This window comes from Triticum dicoccoides, chromosome 1B (assembly GCF_002162155.2).
Source record: "Triticum dicoccoides isolate Atlit2015 ecotype Zavitan chromosome 1B, WEW_v2.0, whole genome shotgun sequence".
In the NCBI taxonomy this organism is placed as follows: Eukaryota; Viridiplantae; Streptophyta; class Magnoliopsida; order Poales; family Poaceae; genus Triticum; species Triticum dicoccoides.
Window position 1 is genome coordinate 503,761,954 of NC_041381.1, and position 20,709 is coordinate 503,782,662.

At 44.3% G+C, this 20,709-nt stretch overlaps 1 long non-coding RNA gene across 1 annotated transcript; it reads left to right on the forward strand.

The window, feature by feature from the left end:
- Window positions 1-3,489: 3,489 nt before the first annotated feature.
- Window positions 3,490-4,554, forward strand: LOC119307413. Its single transcript, XR_005149307.1, has 2 exons — window positions 3,490-3,579; window positions 4,212-4,554. It is a non-coding gene; the product is annotated as an uncharacterized LOC119307413 (long non-coding RNA).
- Window positions 4,555-20,709: the final 16,155 nt, after the last annotated feature.

A 20,709-nucleotide genomic window follows, 5' to 3' on the forward strand; every position in this document is an offset into this window, starting at 1 on the left:
GCAAAAAACCTTTGATGGTATATGACTTAATAATCCACATGGATTCTTATACATAGGCTGTTTAATTACTACGTCCACCGTTTCTTTTCAGCTAAAGTCTTTGTCATACTGTGTACGGTGTCAATGCAAACTACCAGAGTCACATGAGGCTCACAATAAGCAGCAATATTAGTGCCACTCCTGTCCAGTGTTGATAACTTGATATTTAGCCTGTTTACCTGGCACCATCAGGTCCAAGGCATTAGTATGCTCTTACTTATTGTACATGTCAATAATTAGAGAACTAGATTAGCTAACCTTAGCCGTGCATCGCTCCCGTGTTTACTCTTCTCTGGTGCTGCTATTACTCACACAATTTGGATCGGGAATACAACACTGTTTAACATTCAGTTTTGTTTTCTCAGTGCTTTGGAGAAGATGGACATGAGGCCCCAATGGTGGTGGCCTCGCTTTGTTATCCATGATTTCCCTCATTTGATTGATTTGACACATGTTCATTCACTAGATTATAGTCTACTTCGTGTATTTAGTTCTAGGTTGTTTTGATCTAAGTGGTACTTGATTTCTTGGCATTGTTCATTGCCTCGAGCCATGTCTGATACTGAATTTGACCATGATCCTCTTGCAGTAAATATGACTTATTTGCTCTCTATTGGAATATTTCTTTTCACATATTGCTAGCTCCTTAGGTGTAATGTTGTTTAAAATATTTGTCCTGGAGCTCCTTTGCTCCTGTTCTTGGTGTAGATAAACCAAAACTGCTCCTTTTAGGCCATCCAAGAGTCTTAAACGACCAACATTGTAATTAGCATATGTGGACAGTGTAAGGTAGCCTATGTCAATATCTGAAAGTTTTTTGTGTTTTTTTATCCTCCTTAAATCAATATGTTCTTTTGATTTGTAGGACTGTTAGTAAGGTTGATCATCGGCAAGCGAAAGCGCTTCGTGGATGCTTGCACGACCAAGGTGATTGCATATGGACGAGCTGGTGACAAATCATTTTCACTTTTGTATTTCCTTTTGCATTGGCTTATTTGATTTCAATGTTATGGGTTCAGTGTTCATCTTGGAAAAGATCTACATCATAATTTGGTGTCTCCATTTAGGGCTAAACAGTAAAAAATATTGTTGTTTCTTGTGACGATAAACAACTTATAGTTGTTTTGGTAGCATAATTAGGTAATGATATTGTTAAAAGTTTAACTGATTTATGAGAATAGTTCCATTATTTAGTCTCATGGTCATGTTCTTCCTTCAGCGGCTTGGGGGGGAGGAGTGCGTGTTTTCGAGGTAAAATGTATGATGAATTTATCTGTAGGGTGTTTTGGCCATATGTCAGAGGAGATCATTGGATTTTCCTATCCTTATGTTTTTCTCCTGAAAATAGCTTCTAACGATATTGTTCTGCAAGCCCTTAAAGCTCCCAGAGTGCAAACACCATGAGATAGGGATGTGAAACTGAAGGAAAGAAGGCCCTGACCACTCTCATCATTTACTCAAGTAATAACACCATCGGCGACAGGTACGACAAGCTGACACAGGTGAGCTTAATGTCTCTTATGATGTCGTTTTATGTCTTGGCCTCAAGTTCACAACCAGTTCTTTGTTTGGTGAGATGTATGTGTTCTTTCATGGTTATTCTCATTAGGTGGCTGCACTTTTTTTTCTCAATTTGTGTTCTGAATTTAAGGTTGCAGATGCGTGCCTCGATTGTTTATATAAATGTGTAAGTAGAAAAATTTCATGGGCAACAACCTGGGATAGATAAGAGAGATACGAATCATACGATGGTCTTTCAGAAGAGATGCTGCTACGAAGACCTTTGTATGTCCCTTGCGGCCATGCCGACAACTTACTAGATGTTTTTCTTCCAACGTGGATCTTCTTTTCTTAAGAACCAACTTTTATTGTAGATATTTTCGAAAGCATGGCATATGAAGTAGAACTGGATTTTACATAGTTATATCTACGTGCTTGTCCAAGTATAGACTTCAATATATAGCTTGTGAAAATTTAAAATTCGTTTGGTTTAGTGAATTTCCTTTGTCCAAGTATGATTCCTTTTATACTTCCATTTTTTTTAGTTGCCACTATTTTGTATTTTGTATTAAATTGAAATTTTGAAATAAGCTGACGACGATCCTCGGCAGCACAAGTGTATGGATAATTCAGTTTCTTTAGTGAACTCAGTTGAACCTTGCAATTTTAAGTATGTGCCGAGTCGTGCATAGCTTTCTGTTTTGTGTAAGTGGAAAGTATTAGTAGTTTCACTTTGTCCAATTTTTTCAGGGACAACTTTTGAGAGTTGGTCCAAACTTAATGCATTCATGGGATCACCAATTTTTGGCGCTGGTTGAGATTGGGTAGGTTGTACCATGAGTTCCTGGATGATTGTTGCAATTCTCATGCTTGCTTGCAAGGATGTTGCATGAATTGGAGAGATTGGGACTGAATACTGACCTCGAATATATATATTGATGCTCCTATCTTCTCATTGCATTTGTCTCTCCATTAAATTAGTCAAATTAAATTTTTAGTACCAATTCTACGATGTATTCCCCTCATGGAATTTTGATTCCTCTTTCTATTAGAGTTTTATGTCTTATTTATATACTAGATTTATTTCTTCTCCTATGACATGCAGTTCTACAGTTGCGTTTCGGTATGCATCTACGCCCCACCAGTATACTTGGTCTTTCAGTTATGCCATCCAGTTTCCTCCCTTTTTGCCTGGTTATGGCCGTGGTTAGCTTAGGAAGAGAGAGCACCACAAATGAATTGCATTGATAAGTTCACATGTAGCAAAATCCGGATTGAAGTGATCCTCCAATTTCAAGAATAGCATACTGAATATGGATCTATTAAATAATACTGAATGTCATGATGGCCTTCCCAGGAGATGTAGTTCTGAATATCCTACTGCTCTATGGATCCATTATTGCAAGAACTGTATAACAATATGCACCGAGCTGCTTCATACCATCATTTAGCGTCTCTGTATTCTATCTGATTAGCTTTCCTTAGTGCCATCTGATGAGAGGCATTCTTGTTGCCCTGTACACATCTTGTGCTCCTATGATGGGGCAGATGATGTTATTTAATTAATTATTGGAAGAAAATGATAATCCATTGGGCTCCCTTCCTTCCTCATGTCTTTTTTTGCATGTATAGTACTTCACTGCTTCCTGCATGTGATTCCATTTGATTTCACTTTGATTTTGTTTTCTGCAGATCGTTTCTTGGTGGCTGCTAATGAATCATGTAAGGATGGCGCAGAATTCACCAGAGGAAAAAGACCGAACTACGGGGTTTCCCCATTGTTAGAGCTCTTGGTGCCCGGACAAGCCCTCTATCTCCATTCTCCCTTCGCAGCTCAGCTCCACTGACCAGGTCAGTCCTCATTAATGGACGGTTACATAGTTTTTTTTCCTTTTGAACTCTAAATGTGTGCCCGCCTCTAAGTAATTTCTTGGATCCACGTGTTCTGTTCAGATGGAGATGGCTGACGAAGAGCTCGATGTCCATGACTCGTCAGGTTCCGCTGGCTCCACTAACAACCGTCTACGGGCGCTTGCACAGGTCAGGTGAAACCCGTCCTATCCCCTCTCTGATTTTACTGGACGGTTGCAAAAATATGATGAGTGTGTGACTCGGGAATTTTTACAATTAAAAGAAGTACTCACAGATGTAAACATTGCTAACTCTGCAAAGAAACACGCATCTGATCTAGGGATTATTGATGCTCGCAGATAGTAGTAAAGAAATAGTGATATTTAGATCCAGGCAGTGTGATGATTTTAACTCTATTTCTTTGACGTGCTCTTCGTGTAGTTAATAGCTCTGTAGGTGTTTCCTCGATTGATTAGATGTTGTCTAGGCCTTCTATGTAGATGTATTTTGTTTACAAAGCGCAAGCATTCTACGTGATAATTAGATTTCTGTCTTTGAAGGTGATCATATTGATCTTACCTTATCGACTGCTCTTACTAAAAAAAGTTGTCTTTTCAACTGATTAATAGCCCCGTTGTTCTTAAAAATGCTCATCACATGCTCAAGACAATCTGATTAACCGATAGACTTAACGTATCTTTTTTTAACACTATGTCTGCTTTTATCCGCGACTGATTTCTCTGATATATCTCCCATGCTGTGATGCAATTACTGTAAGCAGCTCCTCGTGGCCTTATGTTTTATGTTCTCGGGCACTACAGGATACCAAGCGAGTGTTTAGGATCCCACACCGGGCATTTCTTGACATGCTCCTAGCACACCTTACACTAATCACCGGCTCAGTATGATCGTGTTGTACATGATGACGGCAAGATCTGTGTGACCATCTTCTTCAACACCTCTACATTGGATCTTGGAGGACCAATCAGTATGAACGCGTCGTGTCGTCATTCCTCCTGGTCTACATTATGCCCAAGACATGCAAAGTTGTGGATTGTATGTAAGCTACCATGTGCTTTTGTACGTCCTATGCCTGTGATATTTGCTACTAAACCTATTGTGCTACGTGCTTTCTATGTTTATACATTGTTAGGTGGCTCCTTATTGTGTGCATACAAACAAACCTTACTTCTGAATGATTCTTTGTTAGTTTTTTATTTTTATCATGGTTGACATAATAATGAGTGCAAAAATTACTTTGCTTAAATCTGGTTGCTTGGCTGACAAAGATATGCTTTCTATGCTTGTGATGCTTTCTATGCTATGGATTTTACGTATTGGATTAGGGCCAATGCTTACTTAGGCCATTTTAATTTTGATAAGCCTATTGTTAAAGTTCAAGATACTATGGTTGATGGCTGAGTACAACTGTACATAGATTGTCCTTGGATTTTCCTTTACGGTATATGCTGAGTGGATTGTAAATACTGTTACCTTGGCCATTATTCTTTGTATGATGTATACAGTGTGAATGCATATGCTAAACCTGGTGTTTGGACCGGCACCCTCGCGCCAGGGCGCGATTATGATCTAGTGTACTATTATCGGTCGTCGTCGTCGTTGTTGTTTCTATTTACCACTTCGAGACTAAGATGTTGTTGTTCACCGATCAGGTGCTCGTTCTATCCTCCGTGAATAAACACGTGTGTTAATTGTGCATCTCTGTTTAGAGCATTTGTTCATGTCACACGAATTTTGCGAGCAACTAGTGTCTAAACGTCGGTATGCTTTTATACATAGTAAATAACTCTTATCGTCCTGCTCTTTTATCATTTCTTTGCCAGAATTTAAACTCTATGTCTGCTAAACTGTTATTAACATTCGGAGTGCACAGGCTATATGTGGCTCTATCTTCATAGTCTACACATGTATATAAAACAATAATTTCATTGGACCTACTTACGTCTATACAAATGAAAATACGGAAGGAACACAACATAGTTGTTCACGTGTACCGCCCTTAAGAAGGTGCGAGAACCATCTTTGTCGCTCCCCGATCTCACTCTCATACATCCAAGAGCGGGTGTCCTCCTTAATGGATAACAACGGCAACAAGAAGCTTGACGAGGTATGTTGGTGGTGACCATCCACTACAAATCCGACGTTGAGAGGTAGGGTGTGGACATCGATGATGTGCCTATAAATCGCTTTCCTTGGGTAGATGTCATCGCTTGAACATATTGTGTGATCTTGTTAATATGGATGCAACATGTTCTTCTTGGAAAACCTTGGAAGTATTACACAAAGTGCGAAGGGGATTAATAAAGCACGACAGAGGTAGCAGCGCATCGAAACTCCTATATGGTGCACTAGGACTGCCCTAATGCAATAGTACCCTTTTGGAAGTAACTTTCTAATCAATTTGATTAATTGCAAATTGAGTTGTTTAAGTAATACTCCTTGTTTTTTTTAGAAAAGGAGGATGACCCTCGGCCTCTGCATCCGGACGATGCATGCGGCCACTTTATTAATTATTCTCGCAAGACCTTACAAAGTCATACAACAGCAAGACCAAAGCCACCGTGTAAGCAACAACTATCGCTACACCTATCCAATTGATGAATGGGCGCTGATAGCCTGGGCCTAATACCAAACAGACGTCGTAGCCAAATCTAAAAATCTAAGACTTGAGGGCCCAACCAGGACGCCTGCCTGGTATGGGGCACCTACCAGTCCGGCGCACTCCTCAACCAGGACGCCTGCCGGGTATGTGTTGGGGATCGTTGCAGAAAATAAATAAAAATTACGCATCACCAAGATCAATCTATGGAGTCATCTAGCAACGAGAGAGAGATGCATCTACATACTCTTGTAGATCGCGAGCGGAAGCGTTCAAGAGAACGGGGTTGAAGGAGTCGTACTCATCGTGATCCAAATAACCGATGATCCTAGCGCCAAACGGACGGCACCTCCACGTTCAACACAAGTAAGGAGCGGAGACGTCTCCCATGCCTTGATCTAGCAAGGAGGAGGGAGAGGTTCAGGAAGAGATCTCCAGCAGCAGCACGACCGCGTGGTGGTGATGGAGAGGCAGTACTCCGGCAGGGCTTCGCCAAGCTTCTTCGGAGGAGGAGAGGTGTTGGGGAGGGGAGGGGTTGCGCTTTGGAGGTGTGTGTGCAGCCCTCCCCTCACCCCTCTATTTCTAGGGGGAGGAGGAAGGGGGCCGGCCCCCTCTAGATGAGATCTAGAGGGGGGCGGCCAAGGGGGGGACTTGCCCCCAAGCAAGGGGGGGCGCCCCCTTGAGGGTTTCCCCCCAACCCTAGACGCATGGGCCCAAGGGGGGTTGCGCCCAGCCCTCTAAGGGCTGGTTCCCTTCCCTCTACGGCCCATGAGGCCCTCCGGGAGAGGTGGCCCCTCCTGGTGGACCCCTGGAACCCTTCCGGTGGCCCCGGTACAATACCAGCATGCCCCCGAACCTTTCCGATGACCATATTACAACTTCCCATATATAAATCTTCACCTCCGGACCATTCCGAAACTCCTTGTGACTTCCGGGATCTCATCCGGGACTCCGAACAACATTCGGTTATCACATACAAGTCTTCCTAATAACCCTAGCATCACTGAACCTTAAGTGTGTAGACCCTACGGGTTCGGGAATCACGCAGACATGACCGAGACAACTCTCCGGCAAATAACCAACAGCGGGATCTGGATACTCACGTTGGCTCCCACATGTTCCACGATGATCTCATCGGATGAACCACGATGTCGAGGATTCAAGCAATCCCGTATACAATTCCCTTTGTCACACGGTACGTTACTTGGCCGAGATTCGATCGTCGGTATCCCAATACCTCGTTCAATCTCGTTTCCGGCAAGTCACTTTACTCGTTCCGTAATGCATGATCCCGTGACCAACAACTTGGTCACATTGAGCTCATTATGATGATGCATTACCGAGTGGGCCCAGAGATACCTCTCCGTCATACGGAGTGACAAATCCAAGTCTCGATCCGTGTCAACCCAACAGACACTTTCGGAGATACCTGTAGTATACCTTTATAGCCACCCAGTTACGTTGTGACGTTTGGCACACCCAAAGCACTCCTACGGTATCCGGGAGTTACACGATCTCATGGTCTAAGGAAATGATACTTGACATTAGAAAAGCTCTAGCAAACGAACTACACGATCTTGTGCTATGCTTAGGATTGGGTCTTGTCCATCACATCATTATCCTAATGATGTGATCCCGTTATCAATGACATCCAATGTCTATAGTCAGGAAACCATGACTATCTATTGATCAATGAGCTAGTCAACTAGAGGCTCACTAGGGACATGTTGTGGTCTATGTATTCACACATGTATTACGATTTCCGGATAACACAATTATAGCATGAACAATAGACAATTATCATGAACAAGGAAATATAATAATAACCATTTTATTATTGCCTCTAGGGCATATTTCCAACAGTCTCCCATTTGCACTAGAGTGAATAATCTAGTTACATTGTGATGAATCGAACACCCATAGAGTTCTGGTGTTGATCATGTTTTGCTCGCGGAAGAGGTTTAGTCAAAGGATCTACGACATTCAGATCCATATGCACTTTGCAAATATCTATGTCTCCATCTTGAACATTTTCACGAATGGAGGTGAAGCGATGCTTGATGTGCCTGGTCTTCTTGTGAAACCTGGGCTCCTTGGCGAGGGCAATGGCTCCAGTGTTGTCACAGAAGAGAGTCATCGGCCCCGACGCATTGGGAATAACTCCTAGGTCGGTAATGAACTCCTTCATCCAGATTGCTTCATGTGCTGCCTCAGAGGCTGCCATGTATTCCGCTTCACATGTAGATCACGCCACGATGCTTTGCTTGTAACTGCACTAGCTTACTGCCCCACCATTCAAAATATACACGTATCTGGTTTGTGACTTAGAGTCATCCAGATCTGTGTCGAAGCTAGCATCGACGTAACCCTTTACGACGAGCTCTTCGTCACCTCCATAAACGAGAAACATATCCTTAGTCCTTTTCAGGTACTTTAGGATATTCTTGACCGCTGTCCAGTGTTCCATGCCGGGATTACTTTGGTACCTTCCTACCAAACTTACGGCAAGGTTTACATCAGGTCTGGTACACAGCATGGCATACATAATAGACCCTATAGCCGAGGCATAGGGGATGACACTCATCTTTTCTCTATCTTCTGTCGTGGTCGGGCATTGAGCCGAGCTCAATTTCACACCTTGCAACACAGGTAAGAACCCCTTCTTGGACTGATCCATATTGAACTTCTTCAATATTTTATCAAGGTATGTGCTTTGTGAAAGACCTATGAGGTGTCTCGATCTATCTCTATAGATCTTGATGCCTAATATATAAGCAGCTTCTTCAAGGTCCTTCATTGAAAAACACTTATTCAAGTAGGCCTTAATGTTGTCAAAAAGTTCTATATCATTTCCCATCAAAAGTATGTCACCTACATATAATATGAGAAATGCTACAGAGCTCCCACTCACTTTCTTGGAAACGCAGGCTTCTCCTTAAGTCTGCATAAACCCAAATGCTTTGATCATTTCATCAAAGCGAATGTTCCAACTCTGAGATGCTTGCAGCAGCCCATAGATGGAGCGCTAGAGCTTGCATACCTTGTTAGCATTCTTAGGATCGACAAAACCTTCCGGCTGCATCATATACAATTCTTCCTTAAGGAAGTCGTTAAGGAATGTCGTTTTGACGTCCATTTGCCATATCTCATAATCGTAGAATGCGGCAATTGCTAACATGATTTGGACGGACTTCAGCTTCGCTACGGGTGAGAAGGTCTCATTGTAGTCAACCCCTTGAACTTGTCGATAACCCTTAGCGACAAGTTGAGATTTATAGATGGTAACATTACCATCCGCGTCCGTCTTCTTCTTAAAGATCCATTTGTTTTCTATCGCTTGCAGATCATCGGGAAAGTCTGTCAAAGTCCATACTTTGTTTTCATACATGGATCCTATCTCGGATTGCATGGCTTCTAGCCATTTGTTGGAATCTGGGCCCGCCATTGCTTCTTCATAGTTCGAAGGTTCACCGTTGTCTAACAATATGATTTTCAGGACAGGGTTGCCATACCATTCTGGTGTGGAACGTGTCCTTGTGGACCTATGAAGTTCAGTAGTAACTTGATCCGATCCTCTCTAGTCGGTGCAGGAACCACAGGAACATCTTCCTGAGCTGCGCTACTTTCCGGTTTAAGAGGCAGTACTTCATCGAGTTCTACTTTCCTCCCACTTATTTCTTTCGAGAGAAACTCTTTCTCCAGAAAGGACCCATTCTTGGCAACAAAGATCTTGCCTTCGGATCTTAGGTAGAAGGTATACCCAATGGTTTCCTTAGGGTATCCTATGAAGACGCATTTTTCCAACTTGGGTTTGAGCTTTTGAGGTTGAAGTTTCTTGACATAAGCATCGCATCCCCAAACTTTTAGAAACGACAGCTAAGGTTTCTTTCCAAACCATAATTCATACGGTGTCGTGTCAACGGATTTAGACGGTGCCCTATTTAAAGTGAATATAGCTGTCTCTAAAGCGTATCCCCAAAATGATAGCGGTAAATCGGTAAGAGACATCATAGACCGCACCATATCCAATAGAGTGCGATTACGACGTTCAGACACACCATTACGCTGAGGTGTTCCAGGCGGCGTGAGTTGTGAAACAATTCCACATTTCCTTAAGTGTGTCCCAAACTCGTGACTTAAATATTCTCCCCCACGATCTGATTGTAAGAACTTTATTTTTCTGTCACATTGATTTTCTACCTCATTCTGAAATTCCTTCAACTTTTCAAAGGTCTCAGACTTGTGTTTCATTAAATAGACATACCCATATCTACTTAAGTCATCAGTGAGGGTGAGAACATAACGATAGCCACCGCGAGCCTCAATGCTCATTGGACCGCACACATCAGTATGTATATTTTGTTTGAAATATGCCCTAGAGGCAATAATAAAATGGTTATTATTATATTTCTTTGTTCATGATAATTGTCTGTTATTCATGCTATATTTGTATTATCCGGAAATCGTAATACACGTGTTAATACATACACCACAACATGTCCCTAGTGAGCCTCTAGTTGACTAGCTCGTTGATCAACAGATAGTCATTGTTTCCTGACTATGGACATTGGATGTCATTGATAACGGGATCACATCATTAGGAGAATGATGTGATGGACAAGACCCAATCCTAAGCATAGATCAAAGATCATGTAGTTCGTTTAGCTAGAGCTTTTCCAAATGTCAAGTATCATTTCCTTAGACCATGAGATTGTGCAACTCCCGGATACCGTAGGAGTGCTTTGGGTGTGCCAAATGTCACAACGTAACTGGGTGACTATAAAGGTGCACCACGGCTATCTCCGAAAGTGTCTGTTGGGTTGGCACGAATCGAGACTGGGATTTGTCACTCAGCATGACGGAGAGGTATCTCTGGGCCCACTTGGTAATGCATCATCATAATGAGCTCAATGTGACCAAGTGTCTGGTCACGGGATCATGCATTACGGTACGAGTAAAGTGACTTGCCGATAATGAGATTAAACGAGGTATTGGGATACCAACGATCGAGTCTCGGGCAAGTAACGTAACGATTGACAAAGGAAATTGTATACATGGTTGATTGAATCCTCAATATCATGGTTCATCCGATGAGATCATCGAGGAGCATGTGGGAGCCAACATGGGTATCCAGTTCCCGCTGTTGGTTATTGACCGGAGAGGCGTCTTGGTCATGTCTGCATGTCTCCCGAACCCGTAGGGTCTACACACTTAAGGTTCGGTGATGCTAGGGTTGTAGAGATATGAGTATGCAGTAAACTGAAAGTTGTTCGGAGTCCCAGATGAGATCCCGGACGTCATGAGGAGTTCCGGAATGGTCCGGAGGTAAAGAATTATATATAGGAAGTCAGCTTTCGGCCATCGGGAAAATTTCGGGGGTCACCGGTATTGTACCAGGACCACCGGAAGGGTCCCGGGGGTCCACCGGGTGGGGCCACCTATCCCGGAGGGCCCCATGGGCTGAAGTGGGAGGGGAACCAGCCCCTGGTGGGCTAGTGCGCCCCGCCTTGGGCCCCGCCTGCGCCTAGGGTTGGAAACCCTAGGGGTGGGGGCGCCTCCACTTGCCTTGGGGGGCAAGGCACCCCCCTTGGCCGTCGCCCCCCCTATGAGATCCCATCTCCTAGTGCCGGCGCCCCCTAGGGGCCCTATATAAAGCGGGGGAGGGAGGGCAGCCGCACCCTTGTACTTGGCGCCTCCCTTCCCCCTTGCTACACCTCTCCCTCTCGCGGACGCTTGGCGAAGCCCTGCCGAGATCACTGCTGCATCCACCACCACGCCATCGTGCTGCTGGATCTTCATCAACCTCTCCTTTCCCCTTGCTAGATCAATAAGGAGGAGATGTCTCACTAACCGTACGTGTGTTGAACGCGGAGGTACCGTCCGTTCGGCGCTAGGATCTCCGGTGATTTGGATCACGACGAGTACAACTCCCTCAACCCCGTTCTCTTGAACGCTTCCGCTCGATCTACAAGGGTATGTAGATGCACTCCCCTCTCTCGTTTCTAGATGAAATCATAGATTGATCTTGGTGAAACTGTAGGAAATTTTTTATTTTCTGCAACGTTCCCCAACAGTGGCATCATGAGCTAGGGCTATGCGTAGTTCTCTTTGCACGAGTAGAACACAAATCTGTTGTGGGCGTTGATGTTGTCAACTTTCTTGCCATTACTAGTCTTATTTTGCTTCAGCAGTGTTGTGGGATGAAGCGGCCCGGACCGACCTTACATGTACGCTTACGTGAGACAGGTTCCATCGACTGGCATGCACTAGTTGCATAAGGTGGCTAGCGGGTGTCTGTCTCTCCCACTTTAGTTGGAGCGGATTCGATGAAAAGGGTCCTTATGAAGGGTAAATAGAAGTTGACAAATCACGTTGTGGCTTTTACGTAGGTAAGAAAACATTCTTGCTAGAACCCTATTGCAGCCATGTAAAACATGCAACAACAATTAGAGGACGTCTAACTTGTTTCTGCAGCATATGATTTGTGATGTGATATGGCCAAAAGTTGTGATGAATGATGAATGATATATTGTGATGTATGAGATCATGTTCTTGTAATAGGAATCACGACTTGCATGTCGATGAGTATGACAACCGGCAGGAGCCATAGGAGTTGTCTTAATATTGTATGACCTGCGTGTCAATGATTTATCGCCATGTAATTACTTTACTTTATTGCTAAACCGTTAGCCATAGTAGTAGAAGTAATAGTTGGCAAGCAACTTCATGGAGACACGATGATGGAGATCATGATGATGGAGATCATGGTGTCATGCCGGTGACGAAGATGATCATGGAGCCCCGAAGATGGAGATCAAAGGAGCTATATGATATTGGCCATATCATGTCACTGTTTAATTGCATGTGATGTTTATTATGTTTATGCATCTTGTTTATTTAGAACGACAGTAGTAAATAAGATGATTCCTCATAATAATTTCAAGAAAGTGTTCACCCTAAATGTGCACCGTGGCGAAAGTTCATCGTTTTGAAGCACCACGTGATGATCGGGTGTGATAGATTTTAACGTTCACATACAACGGGTGTAAGACAGATTTACACATGCAAAACACTTAGGTTAACTTGACGAGCCTAGCATGTACAGACATGGCCTCGGAACACAAGAGACCGAAAGGTCGAACATGAGTCGTATGGAAGATACGATCAACATGGAGATGTTCACCGATGATGACTAGTCCGTCTCACGTGATGATCGGACACGGCCTAGTCGACTCGGATCATGTATCACTTAGATGACTAGAGGGATGTCTAATCTGAGTGGGAGTTCATTAAATAATTTGATTAGATGAACTTAATTATCATGAACTTAGTCTAAAAACCTTTGCAAATATGTCTTGTAGATCAAATGGCCAACGCTCATGTTCACCTCAACTTCAACACGTTCCTGGAGAAAACCAAGCTGAAAGATGATGGCAGCAACTATACGGACTGGGTCCGGAACCTGAGGATCATCCTCATAGCTGCCAAGAAAGATTATGTCCTAGAAGCACCGCTAGGTGAAGCACCCATCCCAGAGAACCAAGATGTTATGAACGCTTGGCAGTCTCGTGTTGATGATTACTCCCTCGTTCAGTGCGGCATGCTTTACAGCTTAGAACCGGGGCTCCAAAAACGTTTTGAGCAACACGGAGCATATTAGATGTTTGAAGAGCTGAAAATGGTTTTCCAAGCTCATTCCCGGGTCGAGAGATATGAAGTCTCCGACAAGTTCTTCAGCTGTAAGATGGAGGAAAACAGTTCTGTCAGTGAGCACATACTCAAGATGTCTGGGTTGCACAACCGCCTGACTCAGCTGGGAGTTAATATCCCGGATGATGCGGTTATTGACAGAATCCTCCAGTCGCTTCCACCGAGCTACAAGAGCTTTGTGATGAACTTCAATATGCAGGGGATGGAAAAGACCATTCCTGAGGTATATTGAATGCTGAAATCAGCGGAGGTAGAGATCAAGAAAGAACATCAAGTATTGATGGTGAATAAAACCACTAAGTTCAAGAAAGGCAAGGGTAAGAAGAACTTCAAGAAGGACGGCAAGGGAGTTGCCGCGCCCGGTAAGCCAGTTGCTGGGAAGAAGTCAAAGAATGGACCCAAGCCTGAGACTGAGTGCTTTTATTGTAAGGGAAGTGGTCACTGGAAGCGGAACTACCCCAAGTACTTAGCGGACAAGAAGGTCGGCAACACTAAAGGTATATGTGATATACATGTAATTGATGTGTACCTTACCAGTACTCGTAGTAGCTCCTGGGTATTTGATACCGGTGCGGTTGCTCATATTTGTAACTCAAAGGAGGAACTGCGGAATAAACGGAGACTGGCAAAGGACGAGGTGACGATGCGCGTCGGGAATGGTTCCAAGGTCGACGTAATCGCCGTCGGCACGCTACCTCTACATTTACCTGCAGGGGTAGTTTTAAACCTCAATAATTGTTATTTAGTGCCAAGTTTGATCATGAACATTGTATCTGGATCTTGTTTAATACGAGATGGCAACTCATTTAAATCCGAGAATAATGGTTGTTCTATTTATATGAGAGATATGTTATATGGTCATGCCCCAATGGTCAATGGTTTATTCTTAATGAATCTCGAACATGATGTTACACATATTCATAGTGTGAATACCAAAATATGTAAAGTTGATAACGATAGTCCCACATACTTGTGTCACTGCCGCCTTGGTCATATTGGTGACAAGCGCATGAAGAAGCTCCATGCTGATGGACTTTTAGAGTCTCTCGATTATGAATCATTTGACACATGCGAACCATGCCTCACGGGCAAAATGACCAAGACTCCGTTCTCCGAAACAATGGAGCGAGCAACCAACTTATTGGAAATCATACATACTGATGTCTGCGGTCCAATGAGCGTTGAGTCTCGCGCAGGATATCATTATGTTCTCACTCTCACTAACGACTTGAGTAGATATGGGTATGTCTACTTGATGAAACACAAGTCTGAGACCTTTGAAAAGTTCAAGGAGTTTCAGAATGAGGTAGAGAATCAACGTGATCGAAAGATAAAGTTACTACGATCAGATCGTGGAGGAGAATATTTAAGTCATGAATTTGGTACGCACTTAAGGAAATGTGGAAGCGTTTCACAACTCACGCCGCCTGGAACACCTCAGTGTAACGGTGTGTCCGAACATCGTAATCGCACTTTATTGGATATGGTGCGATCTATGATGTCTCTTACCGATGTACCGCTATCTTTTTGGGGATACGCTCTAGAGACAGCTACATTCACTTTAAATAGGGCACCGTCTAAATCCGTTGAGACGACACTGTATGAATTATGGTTTGGGAAGAAACCTAAGCTGTCGTTTCTAAAAGTTTGGGGATGCGATGCTTATGTCAAGAAACTTCTACCTGAAAAGCTCGAACCCAAGTAGGAAAAATGTGTCTTCATAGGATACCCTAAGGAAACCATTGGGTATACCTTCTACCTCAGATCCAAAAGCAAGATCTTTGTTGCCAAGAACGGGTCCTTTCTGGAGAAAGAGTTTCTCTCGAGAGAAGTAAGTGGGAGGAAAGTGGAACTTGATGAAGTACTACCTCTTGAACCGGTGAGTAGCGCAGCTCAGGGAGATGTTCCTGTGGTGCCAGCACCAACTGAAGAGGAAGTTAATGATGATGATCAAGGTACTTCGCATCAAGTTACTACTGAACTTCGTAGGTCCACGAGGACACGTTCCACACCAGAGTGGTATGGCAATCCTATCCTGGAAACCATGTTGTTAGACAACGGTGAACCTTCGAACTATGAAGAAGCGATGGCGGGCCCAGATTCCAACAAATGGCTTGAAGCCATGCAATCCGAGATAGGATCCATGTATGAAAACGAAGTATGGACTTTGACAGACTTGCCCGATGATCGGCGAGCGATAGAAAACAAATGGATCTTTAAGAAGAAGACGGACGCGGATGGTAATGTTACCATCTATAAAGCTCGACTTGTCGCTAAGGGTTATCGACAATTTCAAGGGGTTGACTACGATGAGACATTCTCTCCCGTAGCGAAGCTAAAGTCCGTCTGAATCATGTTAGCAATTGCCGCGTACTATGATTATGAGATATGGCAAATGGACGTCAAAACAGCATTCCTTAACGGTCATCTTAAGGAAGAACTGTATATGATGCAGCCGGAAGGTTTTGTCGACCCTGAGAATGCTAACAAGGTATGCAAGCTCCAGCGATCCATTTATGGGCTGGTGCAAGCATCTCGGAGTTGGAACATTCACTTTGATGAGATGATCAAGGCGTTTGGGTTTATGGAGACTTATGGAGAAGCCTGCATTTACAAGAAAGTGAGTGGGAGCGCTGTAGCATTTCTCATATTATATGTAGATGACATACTTTTGATGGGAAATGATATAGAACTCTTGGACAGCATTAAGGCCTACTTGAATAAGTGTTTTTCAATGAAGGACCTTGGAGAAGCTGCTTACATACTAGGCATCAAGATCTATAGGGATAGATCGAGACGCTTCATAGGTCTTTCACAAAGAACATACCTTGATGAGATATTGAAGAAGTTCAATATGGATCAGTCCAAGAAAGGGTTCTTGCCTGTATTGCAAGGTGTGAGATTGAGCTTGGCTCAATTCCCGACCAGGGCAGAAGATAAGCAAGAGATGAGTGTCATCCCCTATGCCTCAGCCATAGGGTCTATTATGTATGCCATGCTATGTACCAGCCCTGATGTAAACCTTGCCGTAAGTTTGGTAGGAAGGTACCAAAGTAATCCCGGCAAGGAACACTGGACAGCGGTCAAGAACATCCTAAAGTACCTGAAAAGGACTAAGGATATGTTTCTCGTTTATGGAGGTGACAAAGAGCTCATCGTAAAGGGTTACGTCGATGCTAGCTTCGACACAGATCTGGATGACTCTAAGTCACAAACCGGATACGTGTATATTTTGAATGGTGGGGCAGTAAGCTGGTGCAGTTGCAAGCAAAGCATCATGGCGGGATCTACATGTGAAGCAGAGTACATGGCACCCTCGGAGGCAGTGCATGACGCAATCTAGGTGAAGGAGTTCATCATCGACCTAGGAGTCATACCCAATGCGTCGGGGCCGATCAAACTCTTCTGTGACAACACTGGAGCTATTGCGCTTGCCAAGGAGCCCAGGTTTCACAAGAAGACCAGGCACATCAAGCGTCGCTTCAACTCCATATGTGAAAATGTTCAAGATGGAGACATAGATATTTGTAAAGTACATACAGACCTGAATGTGGCAGATCCGTTGACTAAACCTCTCCCTAGGGCAAAACATGATCAACACCAGAATTCAATGGGTGTTCGATTGATCACAATGTAACTAGATTATTGAACTCTAGTGCAAGTGGGAGACTGTTGGAAATATGCCCTAGAGGCAATAATAAAATGGTTATTATTATATTTCTTTGTTCATGATAATTGTCTGTTATTCATGCTATAATTGTATTATTCGGAAATCGTAATACATGTGTGAATACATAGACCACAACATGTCCCTAGTGAGCCTCTAGTTGACTAGCTCGTTGATCAACAGATAGTCATGGTTTCCTGACTATGGACATTGGATGTCATTCATAACGGGATGACATCATTAGGAGAATGATGTGATAGACAAGACCCAATCCTAAGCATAGCTCAAAGATCGTGTAGTTCGTTTAGCTAGAGCTTTTCCAAATGTCAAGTATCATTTGCTTAGACCATGAGATTGTGCAACTCCCGGATACCGTAGGAGTGCTTTGGGTGTGCCAAACGTCACAACGTAACTGGGTGACTATAAAGGTGCACTACGGGTATCTCCAAAAGTGTCTGTTGGGTTGGCACGAATCGAGACTGGGATTTGTCACTCCGCATGACGGAGAGGTATCTCTGGGCCCACTCGGTAATGCATCATCATAATGAGCTCAATGTGACCAAGTGTCTGGTCACGGGATCATGCATTACGGTACGAGTAAAGTGACTTGCCGGTAACGAGATTAAACGAGGTATTGGGATACCGACGATCGAGTCTCGGGCAAGTAACATACCGATTGACAAAGGGAATTGTATACAGGGTTGATTGAATCCTCGACATCGTGGTTCATCCGATGAGATCATCGAGGAGCATGTGGGAGCCAACATGGGTATCCAGATCCCGCTGTTGGTTATTAACCGGAGAGGCGTCTCGGTCATGTCTGCATGTCTCCCGAACCCGTAGGGTCTACACACTTAAGGTTCGGTGACGCTAGGGTTGTAGAGATATGAGTATGCAGTAAACCGAATGTTGTTCGGAGTCCCGGATGAGATCCCGGACGTCACGAGGAGTTCCGGAATGGTCCGGAGGTAAAGAATTATATATAGGAAGTCAGGTTTCTGCCATCGGGAAAATTTCGGGGGTTACCTGTATTGTACCGGGACCACCGGAAGGGTCCCGGGGGTCCACCGGGTGGGGCCACCTATCCCGAAGGGCCCCGTGGGCTCAAGTGGGAGGGGAACCAGCCCCTGGTGGGCTGGTGCGCCCCCCCCCCCTTGCCCGCGCCTAGGGTTGGAAACCCTAGGGGTGGGGGCGCCTCCACTTGCCTTGGGGGGCAAGGCACCCCCCTTGGCCGCCACCCCCCCTAGGAGATCCCATCTCCTAGGGCCGGCACCCCCCTAGGGGCCCTATATAAAGAGGGGGGAGGGAGGGCAGCTGCACCCTTGTACTTGGCGCCTCCCTTCCCCCTTCCTACACCTCTCCCTCTCGCGGACGCTTGGCGAAGCCCTGCCGAGATCATTGCTGCATCCACCACCACGCCGTCGTGCTGCTGGATCTTCATCAACCTCTCCTTTCCCCTTGCTGGATCAAGAAGGAGGAGACGTCTCGCTGACCGTACGTGTGTTGAACGTGGAGGTGCCATCCGTTCGGCGCTAGGATCTCTGGTGATTTGGATCACGACGAGTACAACTCCCTCAACCCCGTTCTCTTGAACGCTTCCTCTCGATCTACAAGGGTACATAGATGCACTCCTCTCTCTCGTTGCTAGATGAACTCATAGATTGATCTTGGTGAAACCGTAGGAAATTTTTTATTTTCTGCAACGTTCCCCAACATAATTTCCAATAAGTTGGTTGCTCGCTCCATTGTTCCGGAGAACGGAGTCTTGGTCATTTTGCCCATGAGGCATGGTTCGCACGTGTCAAATGATTCGAAATCAAGAGACTCCAAAAGTCCATTTGTATGGATCTTCTTCATGCGTTTGATGCCAATGTGACCAAGGCGGTAGTGCCACAGATATGTGGGACTATCATTGTCAATCTTACATCTTTTGGTATTCACACTATGAATATGTGTAACATCACGTTCGAGATTCATTAAGAATAAACCATTGACCAGCGGGGCATGACCAGAAAACATATCTCTCATATAAATAGAACAACCATTATTCTCGGATTTAAATGTGTAGCCATCTCGTATCAAATGAGATCCAGATACAATGTTCATGCTCAAAGCTGGCACTAAATAACAATTATTGAGGTTTAAAACTAATCCGTAGGTAAATGTAGAGGTAGCGTGCCGACATCGATCACATCAACCTTGGAACCATTCCCGACGCGCATCGTCACCTCGTCCTTCACCAGTATCCGTTTATTCCGCAACTCCTGTTTTGAGTTGCAAATATGAGCAACCGCACCGGTATCAAATACCCAGGAGCTACTACGAGTACTAGTAAGGTACACATCAATTACATGTATATCACATATACCTTTGGTGTTGCCGGCCTTCTTGTCCGCTAAGTACTTGGGGCAGTTCCGCTTCCAGTGTCCACTTACCTTGCAATAAAAGCACTCAGTCTCAGGTTTGGGTCCATGCTTTGGCTTCTTCCCGCCAACTGGCTTACCGGGCACGGCAACTCCCTTGTCGTCCTTCTTGAAGTTCTTCTTACCCTTGCGTTTCTTGAAACTAGTGGTTTTATTGACCATCAACACTTGATGTTCCTTTTTGATTTCTACCTCCGCTGATTTCAGCATTGGAAATACCTCAGGAATAGTTTTCACCATCCCCTGCATATTGTAGTTCATCACAAAGCTCTTGTAGCTTGGTGGGAGCGTCTGAAGGATTATGTCAATGACCGCATCATCCGGGAGGTTAACTCCCAGCTGAGACAAGCGGTTGTGCAACCCAGACATTTTGAGTATGTGCTCGCTGACAGAACTATTCTCCTCCATCTTACAACTGTAGAACTTGTCGGAGACTTCATATCTCTCGACCCGGGCATGAGCTTGGAAAACCATTTTCAGCTCTTGGAACATCTCATATGCTCCGTGTTGCTCAAAACGCTTTTGGAGCCCCGGTTCTAAGCTGTAAAGCATGCCGCACTGAACCAGGGAGTAATCATCACTACGCGACTGTCAGGCGTTCATAACGTCTTGAGTTGCTGGGAAAACGGATGCTTCAACTAGCGGTGCATCTAGGACATATGCTCTTTTTGCAGCTATGAGGATGATCCTCAAGTTCCGGACCCAGTCCGTATAGTTGCTGCCATCGTCTTTCAGCTTGGTTTTCTCTAGGAACACGTTGAAGTTGAGGGCAATATTAGCGTGGGCCATTTGATCTACAAGACATATTGCAAAAGGTTTAGACTAAGTTCATGATAATTAAGTTCATCTAATCAAATTATTTAATGAACTCCCACTCAGATAGACATCCCTCTAGTCAT